Raw genomic sequence first — 21,895 nt, forward strand, 5'->3', positions numbered from 1 at the left:
AAGGTGGTAAATAAATGCTGGACGACCGAGACCGCCACAGCAACCCGGAGGGACCGTTTGCTGCAAAGGGGTGGAATAAAGGTCTGCCTAAGAAGTAGCAGCATCTGCCGGGTAGAGGGTCCCTCTCTCTCCTGCCTGCAATCGCGGGAGGCGACTGCAGAGCAGGGCGTGGAAGAAAACGTCCCAGATTCTGTGGGGCAGAAAGAGCAGGCACGGGAGGGAGCGAGGGAGGAGCGGTGGCTCCTGCGACCAAGCGCCCTCGGAAGAGCAGGGCCCGGGAGCGGGAGCCCCCCTTGCGGGGCCCTTCCCCGGGGAGCTGCAAAGGCAGGCGAGCGCCAGCTTCCACGCCGAAGGTTTGCTCTGGAGGGAGCCAGCAGTGCAATCGCAGCTTCTTCTCTAGCTCCCTATGTACGCATCCATTTTGCACACGGGTGTTGCATGGAAGAGGCACGGGGTGGGGTGGGGGGACTTCTGTGGCCCTTAGACCTGCGGCAGAGCAGGCCTGCTGCGGTCCAGTCTGCCTCTCTCCCCTGGTGCGTCTCCTCGCCCAACCCGCCGCATATCGGGAATGCACGTGACGCAGCTGTTTGCCCCGTCGCCGCGCACCCCTCCCCTGCTCTTCCTCCTCCCCCCTCCCTCTGCGACTCCTTGTACGCAGATAAAACGAAGTATTATAATTGTGACGGCTAGCAGAGTAAAACAGAAACCGTCCCTGGGTGGGCTCGAACCACCAACCTTTCGGTTAACAGCCGAACGCGCTAACCGATTGCGCCACAGAGACACCTGCGAAAAGCTGCCTTGCAAACTGAGCTGATCTAGCGGTACCTAAACATAGCACTTGCAATATCTAAGGTCGTTTCCGACAACGAAGTATTATTATTTATACATTCAGACCGGAGGATTAGTACACAGCGATGAGGCCCAGTCCTTTTTTCCCCTCTTTTCATAAATTGTCTTTCTTTTCTTAAATAAATTGCTATGCTGCAGAAAGACTATTAAAAAGCCAAGACCACATGCGAAGGAGCAAGCTATAAGACTGCAATAGACATTTACTGGGAAAGTGAAAACTGCAAAGCGCACCCCATTTAACTCCAGAGGAGCAGGCTAATTCTCAAGCCAGCAGGACTTTAGTGGGAGATGCTATTAAAACTCTCTCTGCTGTGCAGGATAACTATTGGTTCTTGGTGAAGTTTGGGTAGGCACAGATGCATCTCCAGCCCCTCTGCCTTGTGTTGTCTTTTGCTTTCTCTGGAATCCCTGCCCTGGGCTGGGTTACTATCAGAGTAACTGAGTTTGCCACTTGGGATGCAGAGTTGATACACTATTTGCTCTCCTACATCCACACCGTACATGTAAAATAACATAGCTTTCCTCAAAGAATTCTGGCAGCTGCAGAGCTACAATTCCCAGCACATCAAGCAAACTATGGTTCCCATACTTTGGGGGAGGATATTTAAATGTGCTTTAAATGCACACTTGTAGCCATGGTGTGGCAATGAAGCTGTGCTTTACCCCTGCCTAGGTTGTTTTTTTTTAAATTCTTTTTAATTTGTGGCATGATAGACAATGGCAGCTTCCATTTAAAGAGTGACAGCTTGTTTTAAGAACAGCAGCCAATTAAAAACAGGACCCTCTGAAAAATTCAATGAATAAGACAAGGCAAGTGTGCAACAGAAGAATCATAGAATCATAGAGTTGGAAGAGACCACAAGGGCCATCCAGTCCAACCCCCTGCCAAGCAGGGAGGAGTCCCCAAAAGCCTGCATCTCTCAAGACTTTCGCTGATGGCGATTATTTTTTTCCTGATCGCAATCACCCCATAATTACTTGTGGTCCTGGAAAAAAAGTCTGTATAGTAACATGACCCTTAAAGACTAAATATTAGAATGTTGTACTATGGGCTACAGTTAGACATGACCCCTTAGATTTTCACTTTCTGTTGTGTTCTCCACCCAGGCAGCAATAAGGAAACATGTTTATTTGCTTGCGGTAAGTAGTAAGAGTTTGTTTATTCTGTGCTTATGATGATGAGTACAGTAGGATTGGGTGCTTATTGTTAAAGGGTGAAATAAATAGATAACTTAGTTTAGAGGTTATTTTCTAGAAAAAGAGGTGCCGGAACTCCCCCCTTTTTTTAGGGGGAGCACCCACCCAAAGTTGTTGAGCTGAAAAATGAACTGTGCTTAAAGTGACCTGAAAAAATAAATTACCCTTTTTTACAGTTTTACTCACTATATTCATAATAATAGTGGCTCTTTTTCTTCTTTTGGTGGCCACGGATGAAAAAATCCCTAGAGAAATAGCAATACTTCTGTGCCTACTACAGGTAGCTAGCTGACTAGCCACCTAAGCAGTAACTCAGGCCTGATTTCCCCAACGTGAGGCCTTTTCAGAGTATCTGGGCAGAAATATCAACTCAGCAACAAAACAAAATCCAAGTGCTTTCCACAGTTAGTTTCCAATCATTCTGTTAGTCCTTATTCCCTGCCCCCTTTACTGTGGACTAACCCTTTTGCGTGGGAATCCAATAAGAGAAAACACACAAAACCAAAATGGTTGCGGACAACCTGTTTATGATATCCCAATGACCCACTTGCAAATTAAGTGACCCTCTGGAAATACCCCTGGCTGCCAAAGCCATTCTTCCAGGGCTGTGCATGCTGCTTCAGGCATTGCAAGAAGCTTCAAAAAGTAAATGTAAGAGTGACTTGTGCACCTGTTTCCCAGTGCTTCTTGTGACCTGTGAAAAAGCAGCCCATTATTCTCCCTTGTGTGGATAGATAAGTATGTGCTCCACACACATCTGGAGTCTGCCTGCCTTGCTCCAGAGTCCCTTTCTGCACACTGCAAGAAGTAACAGGGAGTACAAGTGCCTTCATGGCTTAACTTTGATGTAAGATGAGATCCAGACCTGTATCAGGTTTGCCTCTGGCCCCTCTGATGCTGTCTTGGATTTATTGTGCTGCGGTCACCATCTGGCAACTAGATACAGCTGCGAAGTAAGAGGGTGGCAGTATGTCATCTGGTGATGGAATTTTGGAGACTGGTTCATGTAAGATGAAGGTCACTCTGGTTAGTGGTCATGGGGCAGTGCCTTTATTCCACCCCTCTCTGGCTGCCTTTTGGTAGTGCAAGTCTATCTATGCATGTTTATTCATATGTTAGCCCCAGTGAGGTCAGTGGGACTTACTCGCAAGGTAAGTGAACTGTAGGACTAGAGTATATATTTGTCTGTGCTGGAAGAAGGACATGCATAACTAGAAGAGAGCAGGGCAAGGGGAAGATTACCGGTAACTTGCCTGCCCATTGAGATATTCCACTACAACTGTGGAATAACCAGCCTCATATAACCAACATGCATGCATGAATGAGTTAAGATCATATTAATGCATGAAGGGGTTAAGACCATAGAGTAAGCTGTCCTGCCAGGCTTAACTCACCTTGGGAGGGACTGGGTAATCAAGTCTTTCTTCCCCTCCAGTCCACCTGAGAAGGTCATCATGTGAGGACATCTGAGCTAGTTGCTCCAGTTCAGATCACATGGCTCACACAAGTTACTCTTGAGTTCTCATACCAATAATTTAGGAACTTTCACCAAGTTTTAATGCCTGTGCAGTTTTTTCTGAATGCTATATAGAAAAGAGTTTGTAAGTAAACCATTTCTTAACTTACCAAACATGTTGTCTTTTGCTATGCTAGGGGAAGAGGGAAACCTATAATTCACTTTATAAAGGGCGTCTTTTAAAGGTCTAACAGCCTACATTTCCACACTTTACTTTTCTGCGTATTTTGCGATGTTAAATCTCTGCCGGGGTTCTCTCACCAAAAAATACTTGCCCAAAACCTGGATTTGGGTATCCAAGGAATTCTTCTTTTATATCTGTTTTTAAGTTGCTATCAACAGCCTCTCCCATCACCTTTGAAAAGTTTGGTTGGTTCTACCATGAGACAGAGCCTTCTTGGTACAGGACACCAGAGTTGCTGTCTGCTAAGAAAGGAGGAAGGTGCAAAAGGCACAATAGGCAGGAAGCAGTCTGACAGAAAGGATGCTCTGCCTTTAGGTCTGGAAAAGGGAGACAGTCCCTTTGGTTCCCTGTCCTGCCCCATTCATGGAGCAGTGAGATTCCCTACCAAGGGAGGAGGGTGTCAGCCAGGTGGGAGGGGACGCTGGACAACTGGAAGAGGAAGATCCACATCAGCTGACCCCCCCCCATCCCATTGCTGAGATCTCAACACCACCTCTGCTGTTCCAGCAGACCCACACCCCTTGTAGAAGTGTGCACCTACAATTTCCAGAGTGGTTTGGCAATCAATCCCTCTTCACAGAGAACGCTGGGAATTGTAGCTCTGTGAGGGGAATAGGGGTCTCCTAACAACTCTCAGCAGTTGTTGATGTAGTGCCAGTGTGGTGTAGTGGTTAAGAGCGGTAGACTCGTTATCTGGGGAACCGGGTTCGCGTCTCCACTCCTCCACATGCAGCTGCTGGGTGACCTTGGGCTAGTCACACTTCTCTGAAGTCTCTCAGCCCCACTCACCCCACAGAGTGTTTGTTGTGGGGGAGGAAGGGAAAGGAGAATGTTAGCCGCTTTGAGACTCCTTCGGGTAGTGAAAAGCAGGATATCAAATCCAAACTCCTCTTCTTCTTCTTCTTCTTCTTCTTCTTCTTCTTCTTCTTCTTCTTCTTCTTCTTCTTCTTCTCAGCAGCCTTAACAAACTTCAGATCACAGAAATTATTTGGGGGAAGCTATGACTGCCAGTCCCTGCTTGCCTGAATGCCTTTTTTCCCCTTATAGCCAGTCTAGGAGGTGCCCTGGCTGCTAGCTTCCTCCTCCTTGGTCTCATGGTAATGAGACTAATAAAGCATACATAATAAAAATACATAATAAAAAATACAGGTCTTTGGCTGATTAACATTCTATGGCCTTTTAAATGTGTTTGTGGGAGACGGGTTATTGGTTTGTTTTTGCTTTATTATGTATTTTGTGTTCTCATTTTGTATTTTTATGTTTTGAACCGCTGAGTGATCTTCGGACGTAGGGCGGTGTTCAAATTTAATAAATAACAATAAAACAATAATGGTATTACCTTTGTAGAACCCCACAGGGAGCGTAATAGAGACAAAACTAGAATCAATTGGCTCTGCTTGTCATTGGCTCTGACTCTACCTCCTGCCTTTGACCCTACCAGCACCAATGGATACCAGCCATCACTGCCTTGGCAATTAACTGATCTTGTGGCCTAAGTTTTTATAAGCCAGAGACATGGAACACCATTCCCGGGTGGGTCCTAGTCCACGAAAGCTTATGCCACAATAAATCTGTTAGTGTTTATGATGCCACGAGACTCTCTTTTATCCGCTTCCTCTTCTGACTGTCACCGATTAACACGGCTGCCCTTCTGGAATGTGTCTTTATTGAGCTGCTGAGCCTGGAAGGATTGGAATTAAGAGAGCAAATAGCAAAGGACACTTTTCTAAAAGAAAAATGCAGAGGCAAAAAGATAGAAGGAAGGAAGGGGGGAAAGGAAACCAGTTGAAGGAATGAGAAGACTTTCAAGTGATTAGCTTTCAACAAGCCAACAGACTTGTTTCTTTCACTGTTTTTCTTTCCATGGAAAGGAGCTGACAATTTTCTGTCAAAGTCTCTGTGATGCCTGGTTGAGAGAGAGTGGGGCACGGGGGATGTAGCTCCTTGCAATGCCCCAACTGCTTCCTCCTGGATGGTCCACTGAAAAGGCTCTCAGTGATTTACTTTGCTTCTCTCCCTCGCCGCCCCTTCTTTCCCTCTCAGCCTCTGGCTTCCAAAGGCTTTCTATTAAACTTTTAATACTGGGGACCCCCTTGTTCAGGGCAGCACTGCAGCCATTCATTAGTGTCCACCTAGGGAACAAATAACTCTTTAGCTTCACCCTAGGTGTCCAGCTCACTTTGTGCCTGGAGGGGGATTTGTAATCGAAACAGGGCAGTTGCCGGAGCAAAACAACTTGGGAACTTGCTTTTCCATTCAGGTAATGCCCAGGACACATGTTAATGATTTCAGCTTAAGTATCAGGCAGAGACTCGGCTGTAAATTAACCGTGTAGAAAAACCACCTGCATGTGCCAATGGAGCCAGACCAGGGACAGCCAGGCAAAGGGGCGGCACGAGAAGGGGCTGCTAGGGTTTTCTTTCAGGATTTGCATCTGTGCCTTGTACTGCTTTTACAAAGAGCCCTTTCTGTGTACATACCATCCCTTTAAAGCACATTCAAAGTACACCAATTCCCTCAAAAGAATTCTGGGCGTTATAGTTTGTTAAGGGTTGCTGGGACTTGTAACTCTGTGAGGAGAAAACTACAGGGCCCAGAATTCTTTGAGGGAAACAGTGTGTTTTGAATGTGCTTTAAAAGTATAGTGGGTACACAGCATAATGTTCCATGCTCTCCACTTCCGCAATGTGTTGGTTATGATGATGATGATTCTTCTTCTTTGGCAGTCACTCAGAGCTGAGTAAGATTGTCTTCCATGAACAAAGTCTTAACAGTGAGTGAGTTTGTAAGTGACTGTGAAGGCCAATTCTGGATCCACATTATGATTACGACAATAATGATATTGCATTTTTCTTCCTCTTCCCTTTCCTCCAAGCCACTTAAGGTAACACACATGCTTCTCCTTCTATTCCCTTTACCCTCACAACAACCCTGTGAGGTAGATTAGGTTGAGAGTTTGTGACCAGCCCAAAACCAGCCCAGGGAACTTCAAGGCTTAATGGTGGATGTGAAGCTTAAATCCTTTTCCACTTATACCACACTGGTGCATAGAAGGTTTAAATCCTAGATTACAGCCACACCATACATTTGAAGCACTCTTTTACCACCTTAACAGGCATGGAGAATTATGGGAACTGAAGTGTGCTGAAGATGCCAGGACTGTGATGTCAGCTCCCTTAACAAGCTACAGTTTCCAGGATTCTTTGGGGGAAGCCATGGCAGTTAAAGTAACACCACATGTAGAGTGTGGATGTAACCTTATTCACATTGAATTGAGAATAAGCAGCATAGAACTCAATGAGATTGTCTTTGGATTAAATGCTCGCAGGGTCAGTCTGCACATATTCTACACAACACAGATACATGACCAGAGATTCCGTATACAGTGAAAGGAAAACATTCAGTTGTTGTATTCAGGCAGTCAACCTGGCCACAAGGCAGGTGAAACTAGAGGGGAAAGGGATCCTTCTTTAAACATATTCAATGGGGTTTTTTGCTTGGTGAAGAAGGCTCTCCAGAGATATAGAGTCTCAAGATTCAAGGCTCCAGCTTGCCAACACCTGCCTCTACCTGTCCTATCTACAGGGCCCTGGCACAACTAGCTCAGGAATGCTGTGTGACAATGTCCTTGTATGAACCAAAGTTTGGCAACCCAATTACATTCAATCTTTTGCATTTCAGGGACTTTTTTTTACAAAAATAAATGAATAATTGGGAGAAATCTGGATTTTACTGTGTACGTGGGCATTCTGTTGCTAAGGCCAATTTGCTGCTGTCAATGCAAATTAAGCACAGCATTAACGAAACAGCCATGCCTTTGTTTCTCATATATATGGATCCTCTTTACACCACATATTGGCCCCAACCTAGAGAACTACAGACCCTGAAGAATGCTTCTGAGCTCACATAACAGTGATGATCAAGGCTAGGAACTCGAGACTTCTCCATGCTGATTTTCTGTTTCCTGGGGCAGGAGTGGGAGTGAGGGAAGGAGGCACTTGGAATCAGTGCTTCTTTCCTCATTCACACACACAAAACCTTTCCGAAAGCAGATTGGAGAAAAGTTTCTCATAGGGCTAATCACTTTTTTGGATGAAGGTGGGAGAAGATAGAAGAAATTACCCAGATGAAGTCTGAAATCCTAAATGGACTTACTGTAAGTGGAGCCACATCTCATTAAAACCCAGAGGCATTTAAACCTCTAAGTAAATCTGTTCAGGACTTTTATACCAATTTGTAGTTGAGGATATATGTGTTTTTTGAGAACTCTCTGTCCAATTCAGATTTTACATTTTCAGACATATCTTTTAAAAAAAAGAATGTCTGAGAGACACTGACAGCTGTTTTCCTTAGTCCATCCTAAGCTGTGTACACATTACCATTTACTCTGGCTCCAACAAACTCTTCCTGCTGGCATATGAATCCATGCACATACAACATTGCCTGCAGTGCAGAGCTATCCAGTAGTTTCTTGAGAAATAATCTGCTGTTTGATGTGTTTCTCCTGAAACCAGCTTCAATCAAAAAGGAAAACTTCACTTCATTTTTAAGCTGAGGCATGTACATTTCATGCAGCCATTGCACATGCGCTAACGACCGCTTCCATACACTCCAACATTTCTCCAATGAAAATAGAGACGTCCTAAGGAAAAGTGGGACATTCCGGGATCAAATCAGAAACTGGGGTGGCTTCTGTAAATCCAGGGCTGTCCCTGGAAAATAAGGACACTTGGAGGGTCTGCACTTCAGGAATGTGAGTGGGGGTGTTGCAGGGGCAGGGAAACCAAACAGGTAATGTGATGTGTATGAGGACATCCTTGCCCCGCTCTGTGGTGTGTACAACAGCATGCGAAGGTGACTTGAAACAGGGAAAATGACCTGGCTGTGTTTTAAGCCAGTAACGTGTACATGACCTTAGAGTCTCGGTTCTAGACAGTTATTGCAGTGGATAGCTTCAGAATCAAGGCTCTCCCAGTCCACTCTGCATACCTGACCACAATAGCTTTCAAGGCCAGTGCAGAATAAATCTAGCCTGTCTGCAAAAGGGTGACTCAAAATTCATAGTGATCCTCAAAGTATAATGGTAATGAAGCTGCCTATGTCTTAAATTATATTGCCTTTGTCCTCACACATTGCCAATAGTTCATGTGCCTATCACAGAGGAAAGAGCAGGGGAAGGGAGAAAGAGTGGGGTTGAGGAGGAATTATGGCCATGCTGGATATAAACAGGGCTGGCAGGAGTCACATTTTGCGCATAGGTATTGATGGACCAAAACCTTGACTGCAGGCATCTGTTATAATTGCAGATATGCAGATCAGCAATGTCCCTTTGGTGGATAGTTTGTTTCTGATGAAGCTTTAAATGTCAAGCAGATTGCCCCCAGCTCTGATTTATGCCCATTGTACTGCCACTGGAAGCGTCAGTGACTATCTCAATGTGACTTATCTCAAACAAAAGGTCGCTTTTTAAAATCTGAAGTTAACAAATCAATTCATTATGCACAACCCTAACCATGTCTACTCATAAATAACTCCTACAGAATTCAGTGGGGCTTACTCCCAGGTCAGTAGGGTGGGAATTGCAACCTCCATAAGTTTAGGGTACCAGCTCTTGCTTTAACACATACACCCCTAATACTCCCATTCTCACTTTTTAACATTTTGTCACATTCCCTACTACAAAGTGTTACAACTTGCTGTTTCTACCCCACCCCATCCCACCTTCTCCTTCCAGCACATATTGTTAAGGAGTAGACTTTATTCCCTAATGCCACTGGAAACTTTCGCCTACTGGAACTTCAAAACATTAAAACACACACACATATGACCACATATGGCTTATTTTAAAAATGTTATTGGTCTGCTCTTCTTGCCATTCCACCCTTAACTGGCCTTTAAAATGCTGTAACAGCATTGCAAAACTTCGAAACAATTGCTTTCTTTATGCATTTAGTACTTCCAGGTTTTCAGAGTTCCCATTTGCTCTTTTTTATAATATTTTAAATCGTTTGGAAGAAGATGATTGTACATGGTTTCCCTGCTGACATTTTGTAACTATTTAGATGATTATAAAATAAAATAAAATCCACTGTTGGATAAATAACTAATCAAATTTTTTTGATTAGTCCTCATAAAGGTATTTACTTGTCTGTGAACTTTGGCACTTTCCCCCCTTAGCTACAAACATGGCTGCCCTTGTTAAAAAAATTTAATCATCCATTAAAATATATAATTGTTAACAGCCAAACACAGAGAGAAAAATCAAACTTATTCTTTTCTGGATCTCAGTTCTGAAAGCATTTATTTGAAGCAAAGTCCTTTTAATTTTAATGGTCCCTTTTTACTGCATGTTCTAATCCAGGGGTCCCCAAACTAAGGCCTGGGGGCCAGATGCGGCCCAATCGCCTTCTAAATCTGGCCTGCGGATGGTCAGGGAATCAGCGTGTTTTTACATGGGTAAAATGTGTGCTTTTATTTAAAATGCATCTCTGGGTTATTTGTGGGGCATAGGAATTCGTTCATATTTTTTTTCAAAATATAGTCCGGCCCCCCACAAGGTCTGAGGGACAGTGGACCAGCCCCTGGCTGAAAAGGTTTGCTGACCCCTGTCCTTATCCATGTATAGGAACATAGAAAACTACTTTATACTGAGTCAGAGTATTGATCCATTTAGCTTAGTACTGCCTGCACGGACGGTCAGTGGCTCTCCAGGATTCCAGGCAACAGACATTCCCAATCCCTAATTAGAGATGCCAGGGATTGATTCTAGGACCTTCTGCATGCAAAACATGAGATATTCTGCCATGCAGCTATGACCCTTCCCCATATATCTCTGATTACACATATAAAGGAGAAAATGGAGATTTGGAGTCAAGGTGCTGGAGCAAGCTTAAAATGACAGTGAAGCTGCACTCCCCAGTAACAACTTATTTCCATGTAAGTGTGCTTGGGATCTAATCCTACAGCTGCAATACCCAAGGCCTAGACAATGCAATCAACTGAAGTTATTGCCAAGTGATAGAAGGGAGATGAAGGAAACCAATATATTTTCTTCAGCATCAGATGTTCCCTGACCATTTCCCGAATGCAGGTTCTTTAAAAATAAAACCAATGCTTTTTTATAAAAAGAAAACTCAGTTAAAACATACACAGATATGAACATATGCTAAACCCCTCTTATTATAGAAGCAATACACAGCATAGTAAGTATAGTATTTCTTATCTGCAAAACACACACAAACACTGGCCCAGTTAAACAATAAATACATCTGTTTCTTAGACCCATAAACAGCAATGCAAGGTTGCAGAAGCCCTGCAAAATTAATGTTTTGAAGCTTGCATCACTTTAACGAGACTTTCCTGCATGGTAGAGAGATGCATTTTTAATGCATCCAGCACTCATTTTAAAAAGACCCTACATTTCTTTAAATTGTACAACTTGCGGGTGGGAGGGAATATGCCACTTCCTGTTCCCATAGATTGCCTGGATGCGCTATGAATATTATTCTAACTTTAACAGTAAATGTGCTGCACAAAACCAATCTTTTGTATAGATCTGATCTAGCAGAGCACATGCTTAGCTACAAACCAAATGCATCTCATGGTTTAAGGCTGTCTTGGCATAGCTGAGCTACAGTCCTTGATATATAGAAAGAGGTTTGTGGCTGCCGGCGAACGAGGAAGCGGTTGCATTCTGTTTGCTCCTGCTGCGAAAATGTCTCTCTCCACCAAGCTCACCCTGGACAAAGTGGACGTGAAGGGCAAGTGCATGGTCATGTGGGTTGAATTCAATGTTCCAATGAAGGACAACAAAGTAACCAACAACCAAAGAATCAAGGCAGCTGTCCCAAGCATCAGGCATTGCTTGGATAATGGAGCCAAGTCTGTGGTGCTGATGAGTTGCCTGGACCGGCCTGATGGGGTTCCTATGCCCGACAAATACTCCTTGAAACCAGTAGCAGCAGAGCTCAAAGCTTTGCTAAGCAGGGATGTCACGTTCCTGAATGAGTACGTGGGTGCAGAGGTGGAAGCTGCTTGCGCTAATCCTGCAACTGCCTCAGTCATTCTTCTGGAAAACCTCCGATTCCATGTAGAAGAGGAAGGGAAGGGAAAGGACGCTTCAGGGAACATGATCAAGGCCGATTCTGCAAAGGTGGATGCTTTCAGAGTGTCTCTTTCTAAACTTGGAGATGTTTATATTAATGATGCTTTTGGAACTGCACACAGAGCTCACAGTTCCATGGTAGGTGCCAATCTGCCTCACAAAGCTGCTGGTTTCCTGATGAAGAAAGAACTGGAGTATTTTGCAAGAGCTCTAGAGAACCAAGAGCGACCCTTCCTAGCAATCCTGGGAGGCGCTAAAGTTCAGGATAAGATTCAGCTGATCAAAAGCATGCTGGATCAAGTCAATGAGATGATTATCGGTGGTGGAATGGCTTTTACCTTCCTTAAAGTGCTCAAAAACACGAAGATTGGCAACTCTTTGTATGATGAAGAAGGATCAAAAACATAGCTGTCAAGTTTCGGATTTGAAAAGAAGGGATCAGCAGCCTCATCTATCCTGGGGACAGTCACATGGCAGTGGTGGGCGGAGCCAGAAGCAAAAGTGGGCGGCACTGGTGTGAACGCGCGCAGTAGGCTTACTGTATTTTGGAAATGCTGCCCATGGGCTACGATGCCTGTAAGAGCGGGAAATGGCTCCCGCTTGCTTTGAGGCTGCAAGGAGGCGAGGTCTTCCCAGTCCCTGGCCAGCAGGGGGAGGGAGAGCAGCTGCTTCCTTTGAAAAAACGGGAAATTAAAGGGATATGAAAAATAAGGGATAGCAGCGGGAAACTGCTTGAAATAAGGGAGATTCCCGGGGGAAACGGGATACTTGACAGGACTGATCAAAAATGGTCAGGGACCTGATGACAAAAGCAGAGAAGAATGGTGTACGCATCACTTTGCCTGTTGACTTCATCACTGCAGATAAATTTGATGAGAATGCTAACACGGGAGAAGCTACTGTGGCCTCTGGGATCCCTGATGGATGGATGGATGGGTTTGGATTGTCCTGAAAGCATTAAGCTGTTTGTGGAAGCTGTGGGCAGGGCCAAGCTGACTGTGTGGAACACGGTCTAGTTGGTGTCTTTGAGTGGGACAAGTTTTCTCAAGGAACCAAAGCTGTGATGGATAAAGATGTGGAAGTTACATCCAAAGGCACCATCACCATCATTGGTGGTGGAGACACTGCTACATGCTGTGCCAAATAGAACACTGAGGATAAAGTTAGTCATGTTAGCACTGGAGGTGGTGCCAGCTTGGAACTCCTAGAAGGTAAAGTTCTTCCTGGTGTGGCTGCTCTGAGCAACGTGTAGCAGTAGATGGAGAGTGTGGGATGAACAAGAGCTCCTCCCTGACATGCTCCAGTGCACAACCCTTAAACCAACCACTGCAGCGCCTCTATATTCGTACTGGCAGCAGGGTCAGATAAAGGAACCTGGAAGATTTACAGCAGTGTTAAAATGGCTCTTGTCTGCAGTTTACCTGATGTTGACTGTTGCCCCACCTGAACTACTGTAGTGTTAAATGGTTTTTGTGATATTTAGAGTGGATATATTTATATATTTTTGCCTTTTTACCAAGGCCAAGTTCCCCTACTAGTTGTCACGTAGGCCTACCTCAAAGCCAATTTCTTCATTCAACCTCAACAGCTTGTTTAGCTACTGCTACTTCTCACCTTCGCACAGTACCACAAGGTGGAGGGAAAATACAGGTGTCAACTGCAATGTTAGCTCCTAAATAAATGTTTTGAGATGCAAAAAGAAAAGAAAAGAAAAGAAAAGAAAAGAAAGAGGGTTTTTGTGTGTGCAGCTGGGTGGTGTACACTGAAATAGAACAACAGTACCCACCTTAAGTATCTTCAGCAGCATAGGCTTGTAATCCTTTCCTTTACTGAGTTGGGCATGTTTCAGTGCCTATGCTTCTGGTCTGAATCTGTGACGGTTCTCTGTAGTGTGTAGAAAGCCTAATCCTGCAAATGGTGGTGCCTGCAGCTGGGCAGCTTTTCACAAGCAGACAGCCAATGTGTTTGGCCATTTAAAGCAGATTTCCAACAGTTCATAGAACCCTTCAGTGAGCCATATAAAAACTGGTTGGGGCAGATGGAAGTTGGAGTGTCCAACTGCTTTTAGTGGTTTCACTGTATGGCTTATGCCTTATAACAACAACTTTCCTGATGTAGTAGTGTTGATTTGTGGCTCGAGTCCAGAAGTCCTGTCATCTTTCCTTTGACTCCCATTTTACTGCACAGAAACTTTAAATCAGGGGTCGCCAAGGTTTACCTCGCCTGGGCCGGTTCACTCCAGTGGAGATCCCTCCATGGGCTAGATCGCACGTGTGCATGAGTGTGTGCGGCCGCAATTTCCGGCGTCTGCATCTGCGCAGACACGATTTCCGGCATCTGCGTCTGCGCAGACGCAATTTCTGGCACCATGGAAGCGAGTCCCTACGCCTCGCTGCACAGGTTTAGCGCATGGGCCTTAGGTTGCCTACCCCTGCTTTAAATCCAGAGTGGGGAAACTGGGCCCTTGTTTGTGCAGCCTGTAGAACCCTTTCCCTTGCCAGGTAGATGTGTGCTGATGGCAGTCAGTGTCCTCCATGACACCTGAGGGAAGCAAGTTCAGGCGGTGTAGGGCAGGATAGCTTAGGCAATGAAGCAATGGCAGGGGGGCTGCTGCCACCACACACATACCAGTATCCACTGCCTAAGGCATCCCTCTCACTCTGCTCAATAATGGCAACTGCCCTGATCACAGACTGCATTTTTTGTATTCCATTGCCATTTAACTCCAACCTTTACATTTTCCTTTCCTTTATATCAGTGTGCATGACAATTGACAACCGATGCATCTGATGAAGTGGACTATGGTTCACAAAAGCTTATGTTTGTTCTGCCAAGATCAGGCGTTCTTTTTGGATTAAAACAAGGCAAACAGCATACCAGGTCTGTTCCTTGATAAACGTGTGTGTGTTTACAGGCAGGATGAGAAAACAAAGCATAGAGCAAAGAGCAAAGAAAAATGCAACCTACATGGAGGTGAGTCTCCAACCCCTTTTATATTTTTCAAACAAACATTCTTAGAGATTACATGATACCAGGCTCCTTTAACAGGTGGCTGACCTTGAATTCTGCAAAGAGCTCCCTGTGACTAAGCAATAGATAAGAAACTAGCCATTTTATCAGTAGGTGTCTGAACGCAAAATAAGAAATGAGGTTGGCTAACTAAAGGGTCCCACACACACACACACACACACACACGAAGGTATGGGCATAAGAGGAACCGTTAACTTTCACCAGTAACTCCTCACAAGACAAAGGTCTTCTGCATTTCCATTACAATGTACTAACAAAATTTGTAAATGTTTAATGACTCTTTTTAAGAAGACATTTTGTTAATTTGCATTTAACTTGTGCCAAACTGCAGCGGTAAAAAAGTGCTTTATCTTTTAAAAATATAAAGCCATACACAATAACATAAAAAATAACAATTTGTCCATCAAGCCAAGCAGAAGAAGAAGAAGAGTTTGGATTTGATATCCCGTTTTATCACTACCCGAAGGAGTCTCAAAGCGGCTAACATTCTCCTTTCTCTTCCTCCCCCTCAACAAACACTCTGTGAGGGGAGTGAGGCTGAGAGACTTCAGAGAAGTGTGACTATCCCAAGGTCACCCAGCAGCTGCATGTGGAGGAGCGGAGACACAAACCCAGTTCCCCAGATTACGAGTCTATCGCTGTTAACCACTACACCACACTGGCAGGGGTTTCCCCCCCCTAAAAAAATGTTTAGGGATACTCTCATTTTGACTCAAGAAAATCACTGGCAAAGGAAATGAAGCCGCCATTGGAGGTGGTAACAATGAAGCTGACCAATCACCACGCTAGATTCCGACTCCTACTTCACACATTAAACGCTCGCTTCTGTCTGAGACTCAGAAACACCATGGCAGGAAATGAGGCAGCCATCAGGGGTAGCAAGGGAACTCACAATTCACCATGCTAGAGAAGAAACTAAAAAAATTTAAATTTTTAGTTTCTTCTCCCGTTAGATTCACAAAATGTTTAGGGGTATGTGTACCCTTGCGTTCCCCGGAAAAAAAGCACTGAAGCCGAGTATTGTCAACTCTAACCGGCAGTCAGTCTCCAGAGTCTAAGATAACTTTGATATGATCAAAATTTCAGGTTAATCGTGTTTACTTTTAGATTGTTGCATTTAATACTTACCCCAGTTTAACAGCATTTGTTTCTTTGCTCCCTTTGCCATTCATTCCCCTCTGGCACCGATAATGAATGCTAAGCCACAGGAATTCTGAGTAAGCAAGAGATTTTAAAGCTTCCTACTGCCAGTGGTATTGGGACAATATGGCACTGAGCATGTAGTTCTGTTTATATGACTTGCCTCAGGTAACATCTTGAGCAATTATTCTTAAAATAATTACCTCCCCAAACTGCATAAACTGAAGGGCCCAATAAAAGGTCTGAATTTCACAGACTTTTTACTTTACTAATAAAAAAAGCACAAATGGACTAAAATGTATGGGTTTCTCTGCCAGAGTCCGTCTCCTTTAAAATTAAGAAGAGCCGATCTCATTGCCAATGAATCAGGTAACAAGAGTGCCATTGACTTTCCCCAAACCACACTGAGGTGCCACAATCCCACCAGATTTCATTCAGTCTCTTCAACCATACATTGTCCCCACTTCCCACATTCTTACCCACAAATAATTCTGGGCACTGAGGTTTGCTAGGGGTTGCTGGGAACTGTAATTCTGTGAGGGTTAAACTACAGCTTGAGGGAAAGAAATTATTGTGATAACCTTGCTATTCAAAGGTTTCAGGCTTTAGAATGGGGATTGCCAGACCTTTTAAGTCTCAGACTTCAAGAATCTGAGGTGAAACCTTGCCAGCTGCTGCTAAAGGATGGGGTCTGAGAGATTAGGAGAGGGAGCCTGATGTAGGAACAAAAGAAGTCACAAATTATATACCCTTGGCTCATCTAGAGGGGCGTACCTAGGGGTTGGCCAGGTTGGCCCATGCCAAAGACACAGGCCGGGAGGGGGCACAAAAATCACGCCTCCCCACTCTGCTGCCGAGTGGCTCGGAGTCACAGGACTCGGGGGGGGGGAGCACCAATACAGCTCCTTGCCAAGGATGCAAGGGAGCTTAGGAATGTCTCTGCTCATCTAGCTCAATGTTGTCTATTCATTTATTTATTGATATTTATTAAATTTGCCTCAGGGCAGTTCACAGCATGAAAATACAGTGGTACCTTGGTTTATGAATTTAATCCGTTCCGGAAGTCCGTTCTTAAACCAAGGCGTGCTTTCCCTAATGAGGCCTCCCACTGCCGGTGCCCTTCCACCATTCGGATTCCGTTCTTAGACTGAGGTAAAGTTCTCAAACCAAAACACTATTTCCGGTTTTGTGGAGTTTGTAAACTGAATAATTCTTAAACAGGAAGCCACATAATTAAAACAAGAGCAAAACCAAAACAAACCAATAGCCCCCGCCACTATTTTGACTGGAAGTGGCTCTCCGGGATTTCAGACAGGGGTGTCTCCCAGCCCCGCCTGGAGATGCCAAGGATTGAATGCTTCTACATGCAAAAAAGATGCTCTGTCACTGAGCCATGGCCCTTCCTCATCTGCACCATGGCAGAGGATGGTATCTTGCTTTTTCAGGGAAATAGCCTGGCTGAACTTGTTGCTTTGGGGTGGAGCTAATGGATATTTGTGTATTTGGTATGTGAAGCAAATAGCAAAAGCTCTCAAGTAAACTGGAAAACAACCCTCTACTCAGATTCTGTTCTGGCTCCTCATATTTTTATTCCTTCTGAGGAGGTTAAACCAATGACATTTAAAATCAACTCACCGCAACCAAATAGCCCTCCTACACACACACACACACACACACACACACACACACACGACTGGCCCTCACAATTCTAAATGTGAGTTTAGAATAAAACTAGTGTCAATACTCTAATTCAGAAGGTTTTTGGGTGTGTGTGCAGAACATTGTTACCATATTATTATTTTTTACACTGCAGAATGGAAATAAGTGGAGAGGAAGAGAGAGATTTGTGTTAAATTAATGACAAATGGTTGCTCTGTCTGATTTCTTCCAAGTGGAGGTCAACTGTGTAGACTTATTTCAATTATAGATAATTGTGGATGGATGAATCTGTCAATTCCAGTTTCCCTCAGTTTCTCATTTTTCCAAACTTAAGTTCAGTTCTCCACACTTCCACATCAATGTTCACTTTTTAAACTAATGTCTATAATCTCTGGTCAAGCAAGGTTTTTTAAAAAAGTTTTTTTGTAATGTTTCAAAGATATCTAGGCGTAATATTAAAAACATGCTGCTTTGGGGATCAGATGCTCTATATTTTGATCTTACATTGCTCCTTTTAAAATTATTTCTTCTTACTGATGTTTTTAGCAATAAAAGACCCACCCTTTCCATCTTCCCCCTGTTATGTAGCAAACATTACAGAATGATGATGATGAGGATGAAACATTTATAAAGTGCCTGCAATTTCCTAAGTGCTGGACAGATGTGAAAAGATATGACAATCCCTGCTCTTTGACTCACAATCTAACAAACATGATGTCAAGGGGGGGGGGTAAGAATGAGGATGGAAGAGGAAAGCAAGCATGGTAAAAAAAAATCTCGATTTCCTACCATTCTCTTCCAACAGCACTCTGCCCATGTGCAATTCCCAGCAGCTGGTATTCAGAGGCATATCGCTTCTGACAGTGAATATAGAATATAACGTATTTACTCGAATGTAATGCACCATCAAATCTGATGTGCACCCTAATTTCCGTGACGTAATTTGGCAAAAAAAAAGAGGTGCACATTATATTCGAGTAAATACGGTAGCCATAACGGCTAGTAGCTGTGGATAGCCTTGTCCTCCATGAATTTGCCCAACCCTCTTTCAAAGCTATCTAAGCTCCTGTCCATCACTGCCTCCAGTGGGAGCAAGTGCCACAGTTCAGTAATGTGCTGCATGGAGAAATTCTTTCCTTTATATGTCCTGAATCTTCCTTTAGCTTCCACAAGTTCTAGTATTATGAGGTAAGGAGAGGGATTTTCTCTGTCCACCTTTTTCACGCCATGCATAATTTCATAAAATCTATCGTGTCATCTCTTACTCGCTTTTTCTCTAAAATAAAAAGTCTCAAACACTGCAACCTTTCCTCATCCCCTTGATTATTTTGGTTACCCTTTTCCTGAAGCTTCTGCAGTTCCACAATATCCTTTTTGAGGTGAGGCGACCAGAACTTCACACAGTATTCCGAATGCAGTCACGCCATAGATTTATGTAACAGCATTATGATATTGGTAGCTTTGTTGTTGTTCAGTCGTTCAGTCGTGTCCGACTCTTCGTGACCCCATGGACCAGAGCACGCCAGGCACGCCTATCCTTCACTGCCTCTCGCAGTTTGGCCAAACTCATGTTAGTAATTGGTAGCTTTATTTTCAGTTAAATAAGAGGCATGCATGGAAACCAGTGGTGCTGATTGGTGTTTCAACAGAAAAGAGGGGTTGGGTCTGCAGAGGAGTTCTGGCTCCTACAATTATGCTCACAATGTGCAGCGCAATTATCATTACCTGAATCTACTCTGCAATAGAGAAAGTGCGCTGAAGACATTCTTAAGTGGCCATTCTGGCTTTTTCTTTTTCTTTTTGGTAAGTATGTGCTCTAAACCTAGGAGAATCTGAGAAGTTGAGCACAAAAACTCAAGAGACTGAAGTTATTATGAATGGCACATTGGATCCAAGCCCAAGTTTTCAAAACCATTAATATCAGGATGTACATGTAAAACTAAAGGTATTTTTTCACCTGCTACAGCAGATCACAACAGCAGATGAAAACATATCCAGTGTGAGGAGAAGCAGAGGGGGGGAAACAGGTTTTATCCAGAGTAAAAGTAATAATAACATTAAAAGCACCTCAGCTGCTTTGGGATTTCAAAAGCATGGCACAGCCCAGCACTAATACAAATTACTTCGCAGGTTCCTCAGATGAAGAAGAAGAAGAAGAAGAAGAAGAGGAGGAGGAGGAGGAGGAGGAGGAGGAGGAGGAGGAGGAGGAGGAGGAGTTTGGATTGATATCCCGCTTTATCACTACCCGAAGGAGTCTTAAAGCGGCTAACATTCTCCTTTCCCTTCCTCCCCGACAACAAACACTCTGTGAGGTGAGTGGGGCTGAGAGACTTCAAAGAAGTGTGACTAGCCCAAGGTCACCCAGCAGCTGCATGTGGAGGAGCGGAGACGCGAACCCGGTTCACCAGATTACGAGTCTCCCACTCTTAACCACTACACCACACTGCCCATTGGTCTTGACTTGCTATTCAGTCCTCCTGACTACTGAGTGGTTCCACTGTGGCTTCTAATTCTTGGCTTCTGGCTCATCCCAGACTGCTGCCCACAGCCCTGTCCTACCATATTACAAGGATCTGTTTCAGGAATGAAAATTATTTTAAACAGTGATATGTCAATAATACTCACAGTTCAAGCTTCCACATAGAATTAATAGAAGCTAGGTTGCCTTCACTCCTAAAAACATTGGTTCTCTCTTCCAACAACATTGTCTCTCCCTAAACTAGGCCAGAACTCAAGCTGGGAATTATTTTGTATATATTGAGCTCAATGGGTAGGCTGCTCTTTATCTGTAAAAGATCTATACATGATCTAAATAATTCGTTTGGAACCACAACCCCCACAAATCATAAGTCTTTAGAATAATCTTTTCCAACTTTCAAATGACCAAGGGGGGGAAGTAATAAACTAAAGCCCCGAAAAAATAGCAAAAACAAAGCATGCTATTAAAACTCACTCAATAACAGAATTGTTGTATGTAATAATAGGCAATAATTATACCAATTAACTTGGTACTCACCTGGCTGTGTGGGAGATGTTGTGCCAAATACCAAAAGAGATGGAGAGAAAAATCCATTTTAGGTCAGTGAGGAGGGAAAAGGGAAGAGACTGCAGGCCATCCAGACTTTGCATTTCAGGTGACATACCCTACATTTAAAGAACATGGCTTCCCCCTGCTCAGCCGAGAAGCTCACTGCGTGACCTTGGACCAGGCAGTCACAGTCTCTCAGCCGAGCCTGCCTCACAGGGTTGTTGTGAAGGTAAAACGGGGAGGAAGAGAACCATGCACACCACTTTGAGCTCCTTAGAGGAAAAGTGGGATATCAATGCAATAAGATATAAATGAAGTGGGAAGAGAAAGAGAGAGAGATCCTCAGGCCGGCCTTTGAGGTGGCAGGGAAGTGGGTGTTTAGATTAAGGTTACCAGATGTCCCTGGATTTACAAATCAGTCCCCTGACAAAATCCATCTATTTAGTAAAAAGGTAAAGGTAAAGGGACCCCTGTCCATTAAGTCCAGTCGCGGACAACTCTGGGGTTGCAGCGCTCATCTCGCTTTACTGGCCGAGGAGCTGGCATTTGTCCGCAGACAGCTTCCAGGTCATGTGGCCAGCATGACTAAGCCGCTTCTGGCGAAACCAGAGCAGTGCATGGAAACATTGTTTACGTTCCCGCCAGAGCAGTACCTATTTATCTACTTGCATTTTGACGTGCTTTCAAACTGCTAGGTTGGCAGGAGCTGGGACCAAGCAACGGGAGCTCACCCCGTCGTGGGGATTTGAACTGCCGACCTTCTGATCAGCAAGCCCTAGGCTCTATGGTTTAGACCACAACGCCACCTGCGTCCCCATCTATTTGGTAGGAAGTTGAAAAGTGTCCCTGGAATCATTGAAAAAAAGCTGGTAACCTTAGTTTAGATTCCCAGCCAGGGACTGAGGACCGCTGGTTTGGAAGCAAAGTGTGAAGGCATAGAATCCTTCCCTTTGCAAATGAAGCTCAGGGGTGCAGACCTCTGTCCCAAGAAAAGAGAATGGAGACTGGAATGCCCTACGACCTGGAAACTATCCTTCTCTGGGGAGAGAAGGGTATCGTACTTTAGCAACCTGAGACAACTTTGGCCAGGATTTATTTTAGGGGGACAGGCTTTATGTTGGAGGGGGGAGAACCGAGTAATCTGTGACACAATTGGTCGCTTGGTTAAGTTTGTTTATTTGTTTGTTT

The 21,895-nt window shown here is 44.2% G+C and overlaps 1 non-coding gene and 1 pseudogene across 1 annotated transcript; one reads left to right on the forward strand and one right to left on the reverse strand.

Moving 5' to 3' along the window:
* Window positions 1-707: 707 nt before the first annotated feature.
* Window positions 708-781, reverse strand: TRNAN-GUU. Its single transcript has one exon. It is a non-coding gene; the product is annotated as a tRNA-Asn (tRNA).
* Window positions 782-11,414: 10,633 nt separating this feature from the next.
* On the forward strand, window positions 11,415-13,109 carry LOC117055821 (annotated as a pseudogene).
* Window positions 13,110-21,895: the final 8,786 nt, after the last annotated feature.

The sequence above is a fragment of the Lacerta agilis genome, chromosome 12 (assembly GCF_009819535.1).
Source record: "Lacerta agilis isolate rLacAgi1 chromosome 12, rLacAgi1.pri, whole genome shotgun sequence".
NCBI classification, from domain to species: Eukaryota; Metazoa; Chordata; class Lepidosauria; order Squamata; family Lacertidae; genus Lacerta; species Lacerta agilis.